The sequence below is a fragment of the Lolium perenne genome, chromosome 2 (genome assembly GCF_019359855.2).
Source record: "Lolium perenne isolate Kyuss_39 chromosome 2, Kyuss_2.0, whole genome shotgun sequence".
Taxonomy (NCBI): Eukaryota; Viridiplantae; Streptophyta; class Magnoliopsida; order Poales; family Poaceae; genus Lolium; species Lolium perenne.
The window spans coordinates 81,910,001-81,930,210 of NC_067245.2; positions in this window are offsets into that span (position 1 = coordinate 81,910,001).

Sequence of the window (20,210 nt, forward strand, 5' to 3'; positions counted from 1 at the left end):
ACCGCTTGAGGATGACTTGGGAGGCGATGGAGTTGAGCATGGTGACCATGGGATTCTCCCTTCACCTATGGAGGCGGATGGAGTTGAGATGGTTGAGCATGGGAATTTCCCTTCAACCAAGGAGGCGCATGGAGATGAGAAAGTCGAGCCTACTCCCCTATGCTTCATTGATGAGTTGGTACCAATCCCATGTGAGCATGAGAGCCACTTAGCCCACTTGAGTGAGAGTGATAGTGAGTTGAGTGACTTCCACCCCATATGTGAGTTTGAGTGCTTCCGTTTGGAGGACATGAGTGATACACCAAGTGAGTTGAGAGAGGTAGATGATAGGTCCATGGAGGACATCGCATTTGCTAACACATTAACCTCTCCCTCGTTTGTGTCTTCTTATGTTGCACTAGGTTCTACGGAGGACGAATTCCCGCTCATGGAGACGATGTACATGGTGCATGAAGATGATGATATCTCACCATGCTTGCTCCAAGATGGACATGTCGACCACATGGATCCTCCTACTTCCACAACACCTACCTCGAATGAGTCGGCCTACAAAGGTAACAACATAGGTGTTGATGATGCCATGATCCCACTAGTGGACATGATGATTTATGAGTGCATGCATGATCTTGATGATACATTTGCTACGTCACATGCTACTTTCACTTTCACATGTGATGCTTTGCTTGCTAACATTGTTGATCATGTGAAATTGCTTGCTTGTGATACCATGAACATGCCATGCTACGAGAGTTTCACGTTTTCCCCGCTTGCTTGCCATGATAATGATTATGATAATACTTGTGTTGTGCCACCCTTGATAAATACTTGTTCTTTACATAGGGTTGTCGACAACAATGATAACATGTTGAACATTCTTTGCCCCAAATGTTTACACCATTCCATGATCCTTGCATCCAAGATTGTGAACAATTGCTCTTTCTTATGCTTGGTATGCAAGAATGCTTATTTCATTGTCCATGAGATGGCCCCCATAGCCTTCTCAATTTTTGATGATCATGAGTTACCACATGCCATGAATGCACCTTCTTGCCATATGCACCATCGCCATGCATTTCATACTATCTTGATTGACACTAATGGTGATGTGCACAAGACATGGAACATCATGATGGATGATGTGTTCCTCTACCATGCACACACGCTTTTTGTTTTCTCTTTTGTGTGTATAGGTACCCGAATGACAACTTCCACCGCTACGGAGCATGAGCTCACGAAACGCGCAATTGAGAGCTACCCCAACACGGACGAGATACATGATCCAACCCATGAGATTCACGCCAAAGGGTATGTTCCCAAATGCCTTCGCCCTCGGGTGTTTCCGGCTTGTCTTGTCGAGCTTCCGGTTTGGACCAATGCCTCGTCACCTCTTTTGCCTCTTATGCAACATATCTTGACACATCTTGTTGGCACAATGGTTGTTGTATGTCTTGATGTTATCATCATACACTCCGAGAATCTCAAGGACCATGTCATACATGTGAGAGACACCTTATGCATCTTGTGCCACATGTCACTCATAAAGTTGCTCTTCTTTGGATTTCTCATTTCATCTTTGGCAATTGAAATAGATTCCTTGACACTTGAGGATACCCATACTTGGCTCACGCCAACCATACTTTCCCAAGCTAGAAGTTTCCATCTCTATGCCATTGCACATAACAATTTTGCCCAAAATTTTGCCGCCGATACTTGCCTTTTGATTGTTCCATTTGTGTGGGACAATGCTACACATCACATTTTTGACACTTTACAAACCAAACTTTTACATGCATAAACTTTTGCCCCACCAAATTTTGAATACATCGACACTCTTTTGGTTCCCATTTTTGCCAAATGCCTCTTGGAGAAACGACATGATGCTTCATATTTGATTGAGATCCTCTTGTTCGCCGATCACAAAATTGGCATCCACAAGCTTTCCATTTGCAAGTTGTTTTTCCCCAAGCTCTTCTTCGACCGCGACTTTATCCCTCGGTGGACTACCATCATGGACTACACCGTCGGTGAGGAGGAACAAGAGTCGAGGGTGACACTTCCCCAAGGGGGGGGAGATGATGTGGGGTGGCTTTCGGACACCTCCACCTCAAGACCGTCAAGTGCAGCCCCGCCTATCGTCGATGCTACACCATGGCCAAGGAGTCCCCCAAGTGGACCAACAACACAAAACCCCGCCATATATGTCAAGGTGAACTCCTTCCTCTCTATGGTCGACCTCAACACCAACTTGAATGGTATGCTACCTCATGCCTATCATCATTGTGTCTATAGGTGCCCACATCGACAAGGACCAAGAGAGAAGGAACTCCCATGGTGCGAGGAAGAGAGAAGAAGAAGAAGGAAAGAAGATAAGAAGGAAGAGGAAGAAGAGGCGGGAGGAAGAGGCCCAGCCGGCCCGGTCCAGGACCCGGTCAGACCGGACCCACAACCGGGTCATCCGGTCCCAGGCCCGGTCAACCGGGCGCCCAACCGGATTCCCTGCCTCGTACCGGAAGGCGACCGGAAACTTCGCAAGTTCCCGGTTGGCGCCCGGTCGACCGGACCCAGGACCGGACCACCCGGTCACAGGCCCGGTCTGACCGGATCCCAAACCGGATTACACGGGTTCAACTCGACCGGGACGGCCCGAGTCGGTCCACCACTTACCTGTTCGACCCAAGCTGCCTTGTATGCCTATATAAGCACCTAGGTCATCCCCTTAGCTCCTTAGACAAGATTTAGGCTTAGACATGGATTTGAGCTTTGTCTCCCTAGGGTTTCATCCCCTTTGTATCAAGGCTACCCTTGTTGGATGATTGGATTTGGTGTGTGAGATTCTAGTGCTACCCACTCTCTCTCCCACTCCTAAATTCATCTCCCTCACCAATCTCTCCTCTCGGAATTCTACCGCGCGTCTCTTCCGGGTGGATTCTATTGGCGTGGTCCATCGAGCCACGGGGTAAGTATCGATTGTATCGGGTTGGTGTGCGTGCGTGAGTTCATCGTGTTCTTCGTGTTCATCGTGTTCTTCGCGCTCTCCCTCTCTCCCTCCTTTGGATTTCGGGTCAACCGCAAGATCGGGCCAAACACGGGGTCTTAGACCTCATCAGCGAGGTGATTCGGGGCACATTTCGTTGCACGTCATGGTCACGAGGAAACGTACATGGCGCTAGATCGATCACCTGCTCGGCAATTTCTGGATAGGGATTTGAAGGGAATACATACATGGATGGTTTTCTCCGAGGATGCCCGTCCCTCATGGCGTCATGCCAGCACCGGTGCTTACGCCGGTGTCGCGCCATGCACGCTCGCCAGCTAGCTGGAGTAGCGCCGGCCCGCCGGAGGAGTGGGACAGGCGGCGCCGCTGCATCGGACGCGTCGGGTTCTGAGCAAGAGGCAATCGTCCGCGTGCGCACCGATGGGCGATGGAACTGGAGCCCGATGCTGCAGGTTTCGCCTTCACCTGTGGCGCAGTGGCGTGCGTCAGCCTCTCTAGAGCTTGCCCACGATTGGATACGTGCAAAACGGCAACTTCTCAATCTCCACGTGCAAACGCTCGCTGATTTTGTTCTTGCCAAAGTGCTTTCTTCAAGGATAAAGAATGTCCCAGAGTTTCGGCAGGTGATATATGCGGACAGCGGACCTGTGCTGCCGGCTAATAGGGCCGGGTAATAAGGCCGTCGTCAGCGCGTATCTGCGGCGTGTTTGTGTTTGAGAGGCGGAGGGAGAGTCCCTCGCGGGCGAGACTGCCGCCGGCGAGGTCTGTGGCAAGCTCGAGGGAAAGAGGTGCCTTCCCTAGGGCGGGGACGCCGGCGGGTGTGCGGAGGAGGATCCGTTCCCTGTAGATGTAAGACTAGTCACAATGGGGAGTATTATATAGTAATATCATGCATATGATATTAGTGTGTGATGCTATCTTCACAATGCATAGTATCATGTAGTAGTATCATAAGTAATTATATTTAGTCTTTACTATTAAATGGGAGTTAGTCGTTTGACACTCAACGCACTTTGGTGGTCGTCATTGAAAGCATCCTATCCGTCCAATCTAATCCTACGGTCTCCGGTCTCCGTTTGCATCCAATCCCGCAACAATCATGGAAACAATCGATCACGCTACGAATTAATAAGGAAACAATCTGACGGCCTTCTTTAACGATACAAATAATTAGGAAACAAAATCAGGGGCATTTCCTTACTTGGTTTCCTTAGGAATTTATTACCTAAAATTAGGAAGGGTGTATTCTTTACTATTATATGTGAGTCCATACGTCGTAAAAAATGTTTGATGTCAAAGATTGAAGACATCTGAACCGTCTGCTAAACATAAGAAGAATTGTAACCATCCGATGGACCGCTGCACTGGCAGGTCAAGATCTTTCATAATCAATCATTGTAACCATCCGATAGACCGATGCACTGGCAGGTCAAGATCTTTCATAATCAGTCATTATGTAATACCAAAAATAAGAAATCGCCATAATCATGGATATTTAATACCGTGGAAACATGAAAAGGAAAGAAAACAACTTCCCTCTTTTCCTCTGTCCACAATCACGCACAGTGTCGCCGCCGCCATCGCCCACCACATCAAGGTCCCGACCGTGCTGCTACCACCGCACCGAGTTCCCGCACTGCTACACCAGTCCACTACGAAGAGCCGCCGCCGCTGCGGAGGTGATCTCCGGCTTTGCGGACCTAGGGGAGCTCCTACTTGGGAGTCTTCCGTCCTTCTCCGACTTGAGACCGGAGCCCCGCCACCAATGCCAAATTCTACACCGGGATCAAAATTCTACTGGTCCTCATCCCCCGCAAGTCCGTCTCCTGAGATCGTTGTTTTGCTCCCACGTAGCCCTAGCTCCGCCTGATGGTTTGACATCGAGGATGACGCGGCTGGTCCCCGTAGCGGCTTGGTACACCACCTCCTCCATCGGCTCGATCTCATCTCTAACCTCGATTGTATGCATTTTCCGTTTCCTCTCTCAAGTATAATTTTGTATTCATGGCCTTATTGTAGGGCTTGGGTGTGTGATTATAGGCCTAGAATAAGAAGAGCCTCACTAACCCAAAATTATCGAATTCTACAAACGGTAGAAGCATCTCTTTTGATAACTTCACTGAAGGAATCTCCTGTTGTTTCATGGATTGAATAAAATAGGTTGTTACAATATTTACAAAGCAACATTCTTTGACCGGCACCGTCCCTCCTCAGCGTCCTCACCACGTGACGCCGACTCAATATCAGCCCACACTGGCGCCTATCGACAATATTCCTCGCCGCCACAGGCAGGAGTAGCAGATCCATGGTGCCGCTAGGTTCATCGATGCTCTTGTGTCCGCACCTCCATGGTGCCATTATCCCGACATCTGTGTCAGCTGCAGGTAGGTGAGTAACCTGCATTATATTGCATTATATAACCTGCATTATATTGCATTATATTTACTTCTTGCATTATATTGATTATGCACAGTTTCAGTTATGAGACTACTTTGGTTTTTTTTCCAGAGGAGAATATGGAAATTAAATCGATATTGTTCTTGCTTCTATCATTGTGTGAAGCAAATGAGATGTGCAATGCGTTTCACTATTTACCATCATCATCTAACGAATACAGAGGTGATGTGCGCGAGAAGGAGATGGTGTTCGATGTGTCCAAAACTCCAAATGTACAATTTGCTCCTGATGGATCATGGATCTCGTAAGTTGATTTTTCGTGAATATGTTAGCATCAGCACAAATATAAGAATTGAATCACACTTTTTCATGGTTCCACGAGAGATCTGATTACGAATTTCAATGAGTAGAATTTGTCATGAAGTTCTTCTCCTTGGTTGCAGCTGATCGAGGTAGCACTGGCAGTGAATAAGACAATTTAGAGCTACAAGGGAACCAGAAAGGTTGGTCTGCCGAGAAGGGCGGCGCCGATGCAGCAGGCAAAGCCATACAACTGTTGCTGCTCATTTTCTCTCCTGCCTCACTCCCATGTGGCTCATCACCTCACCACTATCAGCATGATGCAGCTGCTGCAACCCGGCGTCACCCCGTGCCCCCGCAACATCACCCACATTTTAAGCTTTACTGCCGCACTACAAAATGGCTAGAACATTTTGCTATCTACCATGTCTGGATAGTAATGATGTTCTTGCAAACATTCAAATTACGAGAAAATGTATGGATGTCTCATTATTAGCCAAACATAAAGAAAGGCCAGTATACCAATTTATTTCTGTAAGTTGAGTTGGTCTTTAGAATGATAATTTGTAATATGCATGTTGGGCTCACCAAGTAATTTAGCACTGGAAGGTAGGAAATGATATGTCCTAATACTGAAAGCTATTAGCATTTTGTACAGTTTGATATGGCCGGCATGTGTTAATTTAGTAAAGCTTAAAATGTGTCTTTCCTATCCTTTTGGGTATCTGCACAATATGCATTTTATCACATGCATAGGCACCATAGTAAAGATTTTTAATGTGCATAGAGGAAAGAAAATTTAAAAAAAAAAATTAGATGATAGTCACTTAGAGGAAGTAAACATACATAGATAACTGTCATAAATTTGTTGGACCGTGGCAACGCACGGGCACTCAACTAGTAATTTGTAGAATCTCAATGCAAAAGTGTGTACAATATTGGTTTGACATCAATTTTTCTGGTTCTACGTGCTATGATACAGTATCTACCTATGATACTACTATCATCTCTTTCTTCATTTATTAATGTGACACATCAGCTTTTTGCATGCATGTGATGCATGATACTACCTATGATACTCCTATTGTGGGTAGTCTAAAATTATTTGTGGCTGATCAAGTTTTGGCCATCGGTAGAAGTAGACGTATCTACTGCCTCAGTTTCAGAGACGCGAGGTGCTCTCGATCTAGTTGCAATACTTGAAGGAGGTACTACGGCCTTCGCACGCTTCTTCTATTTTGCACATGCAGAATCTTGCGTTCGCTAGTTCAAAAGACTCGAAAAGCATGACAACATAGGAAAATATGAAAAGACTCAAAAAGAACCTCAAATAAACGACTTTTTCATCAAAAGACACAACCTATCTAGAAAAACGGTTGCTGGAAAACGTAATTATTTCTGACACTAAGAAGTGTCGAGAATTTTTACCGATTGTCATGCATACAGAGGATGAAAAGTTCTAACTACACTAGAATTCTCAGCTCAATCGCAGTTACCAGAAAAAATATGAAAAATCTTGTCATGAACAACAACATGCAGAATCTGCAACTCCGCGTATGTATTATCAACTTTATTATTAGAAATGGATAAAACTTGATAAATTATTAATAACTCCGGAAAACTAAGCAAAAAAATAAAATTTTCTTGCTAAATTAAACAAGGACTCAAAACAAAATCTAAAATGGAAACAACCGGGTTGCTACCCGCAAAGCGATTTCTTTATAGCCATATAGCTAGTCTTCATGCATTGTCTTTAAGAGGGGTAGATTTCATGTGGTGATGCATATAAAATGCACATATGTTCGTTGTAGCTTATTGTGCGATGTTACATCATTTTTAATTCATATAAGATGTTATAATCATGATTTAGAATGATTTTAGGGCTTTTCCTATAAGATTCATTTTATTTGTATATAACCCTGCTGGGTAGAAAAGCTCTATTTTTATATTAAAAACTATATCAGATAGGGTGGAGATGGACATAATGAACTATGGTGGTGGTGAAGCTATGGATCTTCCTCAGGGTGTGTTTCTAATGCAATCTGAAAATAACGGCTCTCTATGCAGTTGGTTTGTTTGATCACGGGAAGATGGTGCCAGGTCATATGGGCGCTGTAGGATAACGTTGCATAGAAAACAAAAAATTTCCTACCGCGAACACGCAATCCAAGCCAAGATGCAATCTAGAAGACGGTAGCAACGAGGGGGTATCGAGTCTCACCCTTGAAGAGATTCCAAAGCCTACAAGATGAGGCTCTTGTTGCTGCGGTAGACGATCACTTGCCGCTTGCAAAAGCGCGTAGAAGATCTTGATCACGATCGGTTCCGGCGCCACGAACGGGCAGCACCTCCGTACTCGGTCACACGTTCGGTTGTTGATGAAGACGACGTCCACCTCCCCGTTCCAGCGGGCAGCGGAAGTAGTAGCTCCTCTTGAATCCGACAGCACGACGGCGTGGTGTCGGTGGCGGTGTAGAAGTCCGGCGGAGCTTCGCTAAGCTACGCGGGCAATATGAAGTGGAGGAGCAAAGCTAGGGTTTGGGAGGGGGTGGCCGGCCACTCAAGGGGGGCGGCCAAGCTATGGTCTTGGGGTGGCCGGCCCCCTCCCTTGGCCCCTCATTATATAGGTGGATCCCAAGTGTTGGTGTCCAAGTCTTCGAATAAGACCCGAAACCAAAACCTTCCATAGGAGGGGGAAACCTAGCCCAACTAGGACTCCCACCCAAAGGTGGGATTCCCACCTCCCATGTGGGGGGTGGCCGGCCCCCTATGGTGGAGTCCACTTGGGACTCCACCCCCACTAGGGCTGGCCGGCCATGGAGGTGGAGTCCCTTGTGGACTCCACCTTCCTTGGTGGTTTCTTCCGGACTTTTCTAGAACCTTCTAGAACCTTCCATAGAACCTTCCGCGACATTTTATTTCACATAAAATGACATCCTATATATGAATCTTATTCTCCGGACCATTCCGGAACTCCTCGTGATGTCCGGGATCTCATCCGGGACTCCGAACAAATATTCGAACTCCATTCCATAATTCAAGTGCTACCATTTCAACATCCAACTTTAAGTGTGTCACCCTACTTTCGAGAACTATGTGGACATGGTTGAGTACTCACTCCGACCAATAACCAATAGCGGGATCTGGAGATCCATAATGGCTCCCACATATTCAATGATGACTTTAGTGATCGAATGAACCATTCACATAAATTACCAATTCCCTTTGTCTCGCGATATTTTACTTGTCCGAGGTTTGATCTTCGGTATCACTCTATACCTTGTTCAACCTCGTCTCCTGACAAGTACTCTTTACTCGTACCATGGTATGTGGTCTCTTATGAACTCATTCATATGCTTGCAAGACATTAGACGACATTCCACCGAGAGGGCCCAGAGTATATCTATCCGTCATCGGGATGGACAAATCCCACTGTTGATCCATATGCCTCAACTCATACTTTCCGGATACTTAATCCCACCTTTATAGCCACCCATTTACGCAGTGGTGTTTGGTGTAATCAAAGTACCTTTCCGGTATAAGTGATTTACATGATCTCATGGTCATAAGGACTAGGTAACTATGTATCGAAAGCTTATAGCAAATAACTTAATGACGAGATCTTATGCTACGCTTAATTGGGTGTGTCCATTACATCATTCACACAATGACATAACCTTGTTATTAATAACATCCAATGTTCATGATTATGAAACTAATCATCCATTAATCAACAAGCTAGTTTAAGAGGCATACTAGGGACTTCTTGTTTGTCTACATATCACACATGTACTAATGTTTCTGTTAATACAATTCTAGCATGATATATAAACATTTATCATAAACATAAAGATATAAATAATAACCACTTTATTATTGCCTCTAGGGCATATCTCCTTCATCTCCCACTTGCACTAGAGTCAATAATCTAGATTACATTGTAATATACCTAACACCCATGGCATTTTGGTGTTGGTCATGCTTTGCCCTAGGGAGAGCTTTAGTCAACGGATCTGCTACATTCAGATCAGTGTGTACTTTGCAAATCTTTACTTCTCCATCTTCGATGTACTCGCGAATCGAGTGGTAACGCAGCTTGATATGCTTCAGCCTCTTGTGTGACCTTGGCTCTTGTGCATTGGCGATGGCACCCATGTTATCACAGTAAATGATTAATGGGTCCAATGCACTAGGAACCACACCGAGCTCTACAATGAACCTCTTCATCCATACCGCTTCTGATGAAGCCTCTGAAGCCGCTTATGTACTCTGATTCTCGTTGAAGACTTCGCCACCGTGCACCGCTTCGAGCTTGCCCACCATCGCAGCACCATTCAATATAAACACGTACCTGCATTGTGACTTAGAGTCATCAGGATCAGTGTTCCAACTTGCATCGGTGTAACTTGTTACAACGAGCTCTTGGTCACCTCCATAACAAAGAAACATATCCTTAGTTCTTTTCAAGTACTTCAGGATATTCTTGACCGCTGTCCAGTGTTCCATTCCTGGATCACTTTGATATCTGCTAGTCAAACTAACAGCATGTGCTATATCCGGTCTTGTACATAGCATGGCATACATGATAGATCCTACTGCCGAGGCATAGGGGATGTTACTCATCCTTTCTCTTTCTTCTGCCGTAGCCGGTCCTTGAGTTTTACTCAATACCTTGCCTGGTAACATAGGTAAGAACCCTTTCTTACTTTCGTCCATTCTAAACTTCTTTAGAATCTTGTCCAGATATGTACTCTGTGATAGCCCTATTAGGCGTCTTGATCTATCTCTATAAATCTTGATGCCTAATATATACGATGCTTCACCAAGGTCTTTCATTGAAAAACTATTATTCAAATAACCCTTAACATTGCTTAATAGTTCTATATCATTCCCGATCAATAATATGTCATCTACATATAATATCAGGAATGCTACAGAGCTCCCACTCACTTTCTTGTAAATACAGCCTCTCCATGACACCGTATAAACCCGAAGTCTTTGATCACCTTATCAAAGCGTCGGTTCCAACTTCTTGATGCTTGCTTCAGTCCATAGATTGAACGCTGAAGTTTGCATACTTTGTCGCATTTTTAGGATCGACAAAACCTTTGGGTTGTACCATATACAACTCTTCCTCAATGTCTCCATTAAGGAACGCCGTTTTGACATCCATCTGCCAAATCTCATAATCGAAAAATGCAGCTATTGCTAACAAAATCCTCACAGATTTTAGCTTCGCTACAGGTGAGAAAGTCTCATCGTAGTCAACTCCTTGAATTTGTCGGAAACCCTTTGCGACAAGTCGAGCTTTATAGACAGTAATATTACCATCAGATTATGTTTTTCTCTTGACGATCCATTTAGTCTCTACAGCCTTTCGGCTATCGGGTCAGTCTACCAAAGTCCATACTTTGTTATCATACATGGATCCCATTTCGGATTTCATGGCTTCTTGCCATTTGTTGGAATCTCGGGCTCATCATCGCTTCTTCATACGTCGCAGGTCCTCATCATTGTTATCTACAATCATGACATTTAGACAAGGATCATACCAATCAGGAGTGGCACGTTCCCTTGTCGATCTGCGAGGTTCAGTAGTTTCCTCGTTCGAAGTTTCATGATCATTATCATTAGCTTCCTCTGTTGCCGGTGTAGGCGGTACAGGTACAACTTCCCGATCGCGCTACTCGATCAACGAGTATAGATTCATCAATCTCATCGAGTTCTACTTTTCTTCCAGTCACTTCTTTAGTGAGAAATACTTAATCAAGAAAGGGTCCGTTCTTAGCAACAAAGATTTTGCCGTCGTATCCGTGAAAGAAAGTGTACCCTATAGTTTCCTTAGGGTAACCTATGAAGACGCATTTCTCCGCTTTGGGTTCTAGCTTGTCCGGTTGTAACTTCTTTACATAGGCTTCGCAACCCCAAACTTTCAGGAACGACAGCTTAGGTTTCTTATTAAACCATAATTCATACGGTGTCGTTTCTACGGATTTTGATGGTGCTCTATTTAAAGTGAATGCGGCTGTCTCTAATGCATAACTCCAAAATGATAACGGCAATTCAAGAAGAGACATCATACTACGAACCATATCTAAGAGAGTTCGACATTACGTTCCGACACACCGTTTCGTTGAGGTGTTCCCGGCGGTGTCAATTGTGAAAGTATTCCGCATTTCTTTAAATGCATGCCAAACTCATAACTCAGATATTCACCTCCACGATCAGATCGTAGAAATTTGATCTTCTTGTTACGTTGATTTTCTACTTCACTTTGAAATTCCTTAAACTTCTCGAAAGTTTCGGATTTATGTTTCATGAAATAGATATACCCATATCTACTCAGATCATCCGTGAAGGTTAGAACATAACGATAACCACCGCGCGATGCTACGCTCATTGGTCCACATACATCGGTATGTATGATTTCCAATAAGTCGATAGCTCGCTCCATCATACCAGTAAAATGGAGTCTTTGTCATTTTTCCCATTAGACATGCTTCGCATCTATCAAGTGACTCAAAGTCAAGTGATTCAAGTAATCCATCAAGATGGAGTTTCTTCATGCGTTTCACTCCAATATGACCAAGACGACAGCGATTGCCACATATAAGTAGAATTATCATTAAGTTTAATTCGCTTAGCATCAATGTTATGTATATGCGTATCACTACTATCGAGATCTAACAGAAATAAGCCATTCTTTTGTGGTGCTCGACCATAAAAGATATTATTCATAAAAATAGAACAACCATTATTCTCAGACTTGAATGAATAACCGTCTTGCATTAAACAAGATCCAGATATAATGTTCATGCTCAACGCAGTACATAATAGCAATTATTTAGGCTTAAAACTAATCCCGAAGGTAGATGTAGAGGAAGTGTGCCGATCACGATCACATTGACCTTGGATCCATTTCCAACGCGCATCGTCACTTCATCTTTCAATAGCTTGTCGTTTATTCTTTAGTTCCTGTTTCGAGTTACAAATATGAGCAACCGAACCGTATCAAATACCTGTGTACTAGAACGAGAACTAGTGAGATAAACATCTATAACATGTATATCGATATACCTTCTTTCTTCTTCTTGACAAGGCCGCTCTTCAGATCAGCCGTATACTTGGAGCAATTACGCTTCCAGTTGTCCCTTCTCCTTGCAAGAATAGCACTCAAGATCGTGCTTAGGGCCGTTCTTAGGTTTCATAGGAGGCGTGGCAGCTTTCTTGCCACCCTTCTTGAATTTTCCTTTAGACTTGCCCTGTTTCTTGAAACTGGTGGTCTTGTTGACCATCAACACTTGGTGCTCTTTCTTGATCTCAATCTCAGCAGCTTTTAGCATGCCAAAGAGTTCGTGTAACTCCTTGTTCATGTTCTCGCATATTGTAGTTCATCACAAAGTTCTTGTAACTTGGTGGCAGTGATTGAAGGACACGATTAATCCCCACCGTTAGGAATCACTATTCCCAAGTCATCGAGTTTCTTCGCATGCCCGGTCATGGCGAGCATGTGCTCACTAACGGAGCTGCCTTCTTCCATCATACAGCCAAGAAATGTTTCGATGCTTCATAGCATTCCATCGCCGCATGAGTCTCGAATATAGCTTTCAGCTCATTCATCAACTCATGAGGATCATGGTGCTCAAAACGTTTTTGAAGATCGGATTCCAGATCGCACAGGATGGCACACCGAACTTGAGAGTACCGAGTTTTCCGAGTCGCGTAAACAGCCTTTTACTTCATCGGATTCATCTTCTCAGCAGAGGGTCACCTAGCGGTGCATCAAGCACAAATTGCAGATTTCCGCCAGAGAGGAAGATCCTCACATGACGGAACCAGTCGGTGAAGTTGCTACCGTTGCTCTTAAGTTTCTCTTTCTCTAGGAACCGATTAAAATTGATTGGGGACGCCATCTCTACAACATATATTTGCAATAGTTTAGACTAAGTTTATGACATATTGAGTTCAAATTTTAATTCAACATAATTAAAAACCTAAGTGAACTCCCACTCAAAACAATATCCCTCGCATTGTCTTAGTGATCACACGAACCAAATCCACCGCACCTAAACCCGATCATCACGAGAACAGGTGTGATTTCAATGGCGAACACTCAAAGCGTTCATCATATCAACCATATGATTCATGCTCTACCTTTCGGTATCACGTGTTCCGAGACCATGTCTGTACATGCTAGGCTCGTCAAGGCCACCTTAGTATCCGCATGTGCAAAACTGTCTTGCACCCGTTGTATGTACTTATCGAATCTATCACATCCGATCATCACGAGATGCTTCGAAACGATAAGACTTGATAACGATGCTACTAAGGATGAACACTTTATTATCTTGAGATTTTAGTGAGGGATCATCTTATAATGCTACCGTCGCGATCTAAGCAAAATAAGATGCATAAAAGGATTAACATCACATGCAGTTCATATGTGATATGATATGGCCCTTTTGTCTTTGCGCCTTTGATCTTCATCTCCAAAGCACGGACATGATCTCCATCATCTTCGGCATGATCTCCATCATCGTCGGCGAAGCACCAAGGTCAATGGCACCGTCTTCATGATTGTCCTCCATGTAGCAACTATTACAACTACTTTGAAATACTACTCAACATGAAATTTAAAGACAACCATAAGGCTCTCGCCGGTTGCCACAATACAATAATGATCATCTCATACATATTCATCATCACATTATGGCCATATCACATCACCAAACCCTGCAAAAACAAGTTAGACGCTCTCTAATTTGGTTTGCATATTTTACGTGGTTTAGGGTTTTCGATATAGATCTAATCTACCTACGAACATGAACCACAACGTTGATACTAATGTTGTCAATAGAAGAATAAATTGAATCTTTACTATAGTAGGAGAGACAGACACCCGCAAAGCCTCTTATGCAATACAAGTTGCATGTCGAACGAGGAACAAGTCTCATGAACGCGGTCATGTAAAGTTAGTCCGAGCCGCTTCATCCCACTATGCCATAAAGATGCAAAGTACTCAAACTAAAGATAACAAGAGCATCAACGCCCACAAACCATTGTGTTCTACTCGTGCAACCATCTATGCATAGACACGGCTCGATACCACTGTAGGATAACGTTGCATAGAAAACAAAAATTTTCCTACCGCGAACACGCAATCCAAGCCAAGATGCAATCTAGAAGACGGTAGCAACGAGGGGGTATCGAGTCTCACCCTTGAAGAGATTCCAAAGCCTACAAGATGAGGCTCTTGTTGCTGCGGTAGACGATCACTTGCCGCTTGCAAAAGCGCGTAGAAGATCTTGATCACGATCGGTTCCGGCGCCACGAACGGGCAGCACCTCCGTACTCGGTCACACGTTCGGTTGTTGATGAAGACGACGTCCACCTCCCTGCTCCAGCCGGGCAGCGGAAGTAGTAGCTCCTCTTGAATCCGACAAAGCACGACGGCGTGGTGTCGGTGGCGGTGTAGAAGTCCGCGGAGCTTCGCTAAGCTACGCGGGCAATATGAAGTGGAGGAGCAAAGCTAGGGTTTGGGAGGGGGTGGCCGGCCACTCAAGGGGGGCGGCCAAGCTATGGTCTTGGGGTGGCCGGCCCCCTCCCTTGGCCCCTCATTATATAGGTGGATCCCAAGTGTTGGTGTCCAAGTCTTCGAATAAGACCCGAAACCAAAACCTTCCATAGGAGGGGGAAACCTAGCCCAACTAGGACTCCCACCCAAAGGTGGGATTCCCACCTCCCATGTGGGGGGTGGTCGGCCCCCTATGGTGGAGTCCACTTGGGACTCCACCCCCACTAGGGCTGGCCGGCCATGGAGGTGGAGTCCCTTGTGGACTCCACCTTCCTTGGTGGTTTCTTCCGGACTTTTCTAGAACCTTCTAGAACCTTCCATAGAACCTTCCGCGACATTTTATTTCACATAAAATGACATCCTATATATGAATGTTATTCTCCGGACCATTCCGGAACTCCTCGTGATGTCCGGGATCTCATCCGGGACTCCGAACAAATATTCGAACTCCATTCCATAATTCAAGTGCTACCATTTCAACATCCAACTTTAAGTGTGTCACCCTACGGTTCGAGAACTATGTGGACATGGTTGAGTACTCACTCCGACCAATAACCAATAGCGGGATCTGGAGATCCATAATGGCTCCCACATATTCAACGATGACTTTAGTGATCGAATGAACCATTCACATAAATTACCAATTCCCTTTGTCTCGCGATATTTTACTTGTCCGAGGTTTGATCTTCGGTATCACTCTATACCTTGTTCAACCTCGTCTCCTGACAAGTACTCTTTACTCGTACCGTGGTATGTGGTCTCTTATGAACTCATTCATATGCTTGCAAGACATTAGACGACATTCCACCGAGAGGGCCCAGAGTATATCTATCCGTCATCGGGATGGACAAATCCCACTGTTGATCCATATGCCTCAACTCATACTTTCCGGATACTTAATCCCACCTTTATAGCCACCCATTTACGCAGTGGTGTTTGGTGTAATCAAAGTACCTTTCCGGTATAAGTGATTTACATGATCTCATGGTCATAAGGACTAGGTAACTATGTATCGAAAGCTTATAGCAAATAACTTAATGACGAGATCTTATGCTACGCTTAATTGGGTGTGTCCATTACATCATTCACACAATGACATAACCTTGTTATTAATAACATCCAATGTTCATGATTATGAAACTAATCATCCATTAATCAACAAGCTAGTTTAAGAGGCATACTAGGGACTTCTTGTTTGTCTACATATCACACATGTACTAATGTTTCGGTTAATACAATTCTAGCATGATATATAAACATTTATCATAAACATAAAGATATAAATAATAACCACTTTATTATTGCCTCTAGGGCATATCTCCTTCAGGCGCACGGTATGGACGAGCCCCACACGTACTAGTGCTCGTTAACACCTCTGGATGCGTCTCTTCGACCCCAGTTGACTTGTGAGTATTTGCAACTCATGACTCTTTTATTTTTGCTCCAAATTTCACAATAAAAATGTACTTTTATGTATCACAGCATTTAAAACGAGAATTTTCACACCTTTGCAATAATTAATCATTAGTAGTAAGTCTAGAGAGATATTTAATCAATTGTTTGGCTTAATATGCGACTTAAACACGGCTAAAGATATTTGTTTTCACAACCATCAGTGTGTCGGCACCTCAACATCACACAACCGCTGCTGTTGACGGCTACTATTTGAGTCACGACGGTGGAGATGCTCTAAGAAAATACCGTGTCACTGCTCGTAAAGTTATATCAGAGAGTGTTGTGTGATACTTGATGGTGTGGCAAATTATGACCTATGAATTTGGCACACTTTCTTTGCCATGGCGAAAACTCACAATGACATTAACATGTAAGAGCGCTCTCCGGTGTTTGCAATGTGAGCTAAGGGATATACTCCAACCATCAACGATCAATGGTCACGCATACAACAAAGGGAACTACCTAGCTGATGGTATCTATGAATCGTGATCTACATTTGTGGAGACAACCTCCAACGCTCATACATCGAAGAATCTTTGTTTACAATGTGCTAGGAGGCTTGTCGGGAGGATGTCGAGCAGGCATTTATTGTGCTAAAACAACGTTTTGCTATTGTTCGGTACCCTGCTCTTACCTGCTTAAAATCTCGGATGTGGGAGGTGATGAATTATTGTGTGATCATGTAAAACATGATCATTGAGAGTAGGTATGAATCACTGGTGGTTTATGAGCGTCTATTTGATTTGATCACGATAGACATGTTTCCCAACTTAATCAGGTGCGGCCGAGTTAGCCGCTTTCCTCGCCATGCATTAATAAATTTGCGACGCACAGTTCATACTTAACTTGACAATGATATAGTGGAGCATTTATGGGTGCTAAAAGAAAACACCTCATTTTTGCACAAGTGGAATTGTAACTTATTTGAATTCTTATACAAATAATTTTATTTGTATTTGCGGATTATTATACGAAACTTTTTATGTGTTTATGTAATATGTTTTGAATTATTGTTTAAATCATGAAAAGCTTGTTATTTTCAAAAGAAAAATATGCATTTTTCGGCTGGCGGTATTGTGAGCGCCCGTGTGGGACGCCTCTCCCACTAGTACGGTAGCGTTTGCCCACGTCCCTGATAACGCACTATCAATATTGATGTCGGCTATAATTTAGGCTCATTGGTGGAGGTGCTCCAGGGAGTAGCAGACCATAAATTATGGAGTGTGAGTTTTATGCTACCTTTAGAAAATGTTGAAAAATTATCTAAATTTAAATGATTTTATCGTATCTATCTTTTACTAGAACAGAAGGAGTACTACATTTGAAGATCGGTAGATGTGTAAGTAGACCATCAAATTGGCGCTATGTCTTTCAATTCCGTCCGACGTATGCTTGCGATCTTTTGACCTGAGGCTTCTTGGATGGTACAACGAGCCGTCGGTGGTGGTCTCCTGGCTGGCGCTGAGGATTTGTCGCGCTGGCTGCCGCGCGCGCTCTCCCGGCACCGTGACGACTGACGACCCATCACCCATGCATCAACTTTTAGGCCGTTCTGCGTCATCCGTTTCCTCAACCACCATATATTTCGCACTACAGGAATGGTCCTATACGCCGACGGCCAAACCCTACGCCGAGGGCATTTTATCGGGGCCGTCGGCGTACGGCCTCGCCAGGGCAGCGCCGGAAGCCGACCGTCGGCGTCTAGTTACCGTCGGCGTATAGGCTCCTACGCCGAGGGCCGCCGTCGGCGTCTGCCTGGCCCTCGGCGTAGAGGTATCCATCACCTCCCCCGCACCCGCACCGTCACCGCCCTCTCACGGCGTCAGACAGACGCCGAGGGCTACCCTCGGCATAGGGCATGGCCACCCTATGCCGACGGCCACCCTCGGCATATAGACTTTTTTTTTATTTTTTATTTTTTCTCTCTCTCATATTACTTTATATTATGTTTCTATTATTTATTTACTAGTATGCATTATGTAAAAAATGGTTCTATTTTTTAAGAATTCGTAGATGGCATATGTAGGTCCCACGGGTGACGCTCTTCGCAGACGGGTCAACCGGAGCCACTAGGCCCAACATTTGCTATCGATGTACATATGGGTAGATCCGCGGGGTCCCCGCCCTACGGTTTCCCTAACCCTAACTCTAACCCTAACCCTAACCCTAACCCTAACTCTAACCCTAACTCTAACCCTAACCCTAACCCTAACTCTAGCCCTCACCCTAACCCTAGGGTTTCCACATACATTGCTAACTCTAACCCTAACCCTAACTCTAGCCCTAACCCTAACCCTAGGGTTTCCACATACATTGCTAACTCTAACCCTAACCTAACCCTAACTCTAACCCTAACCCTAGGGTTTCCACATACATTGCTAACCCTAACTATAACCCTAACCGATCACTTGGTAAAACCCTAACCCTAGGGGTCCCGCCCTAGGGTTTCCCAAGAAACAGATCACCGGAGCGTCAGAATTGTTGGAAAACTTGCTTCTGCCCCTAACATACATGTACAAGTGTGATGTAAGGTTTGGCTAACCTTGGATGTACCCGGCGTTGACGATTTCCGCATAATGGGCTACCAGTTGGTAAAATTCAGGATCTGTATGTGGAAACCCCCGCCATGGCTCGAACGGAGCCTATTTTATGGTAAAGTATGCCCAACCTATCGTTTCCATGTACATATGTCCTAAACAAAGCAAACTAAATAAAAAAGTCCACTGGTAAACCCTCGCACGGAGAAAGCTATAGGGGTAGATGTGTGGGGTCCCCGCCCTAGGGTTTTCCAAGTTACAGACCACCGGAGCGTCGGAATCGCTGGAAAACTTGTGTGTGTCCACATGGCATGCACAAAAGTGATTTGAGATGGTTTTATATCCAAGGCTACCCCCCCAGGTGTGTCCGGCTTCTCGGACAGGGGGTTACTACACTTAGGCAGATTATGCATGTATAGGGGGGAACTCCCTCGGAGGTGAACCGGAGAGAAACTTGAGATCATATGTGATGATCCTTGTTTCCACATGTACCTATGACCTAACCAAGCTCAAATGGAGGCATATGCCCACCGGGGGAGCCCCGATGGGATGCAGTCAAAGGGGTAGACCGCGCGGTCAACAGAACTAGGGTTTCGTCGAAAATCGAGCATCGGATCTAGGGAATGGCCCCAAAACTTGTGTGTGTCCACATGGAATGCACAAAAGTGATTTGAGATGGTTTTATATCCAAGGCTACCCCCCAGGTGTGTCCGGCTTCTCGGACAGGGGGTTCCTACACTTAGGCAGATTCTGCATGTATAGGGGGGAACTCCCTCGGAGTTGAACCGGAGAGAAACTTGAGATCATATGTGATGATCCTTGTTTCCACATGTACCTATGACCTAACCAAGCTCAAATGGAGGCATATGCCCACCGGGGGAGCCCCGATGGGATGCAGTCAAAGGGGTAGACCGCGCGGTCAACCGTAACTAGGGTTTCGTCGAAAATCGAG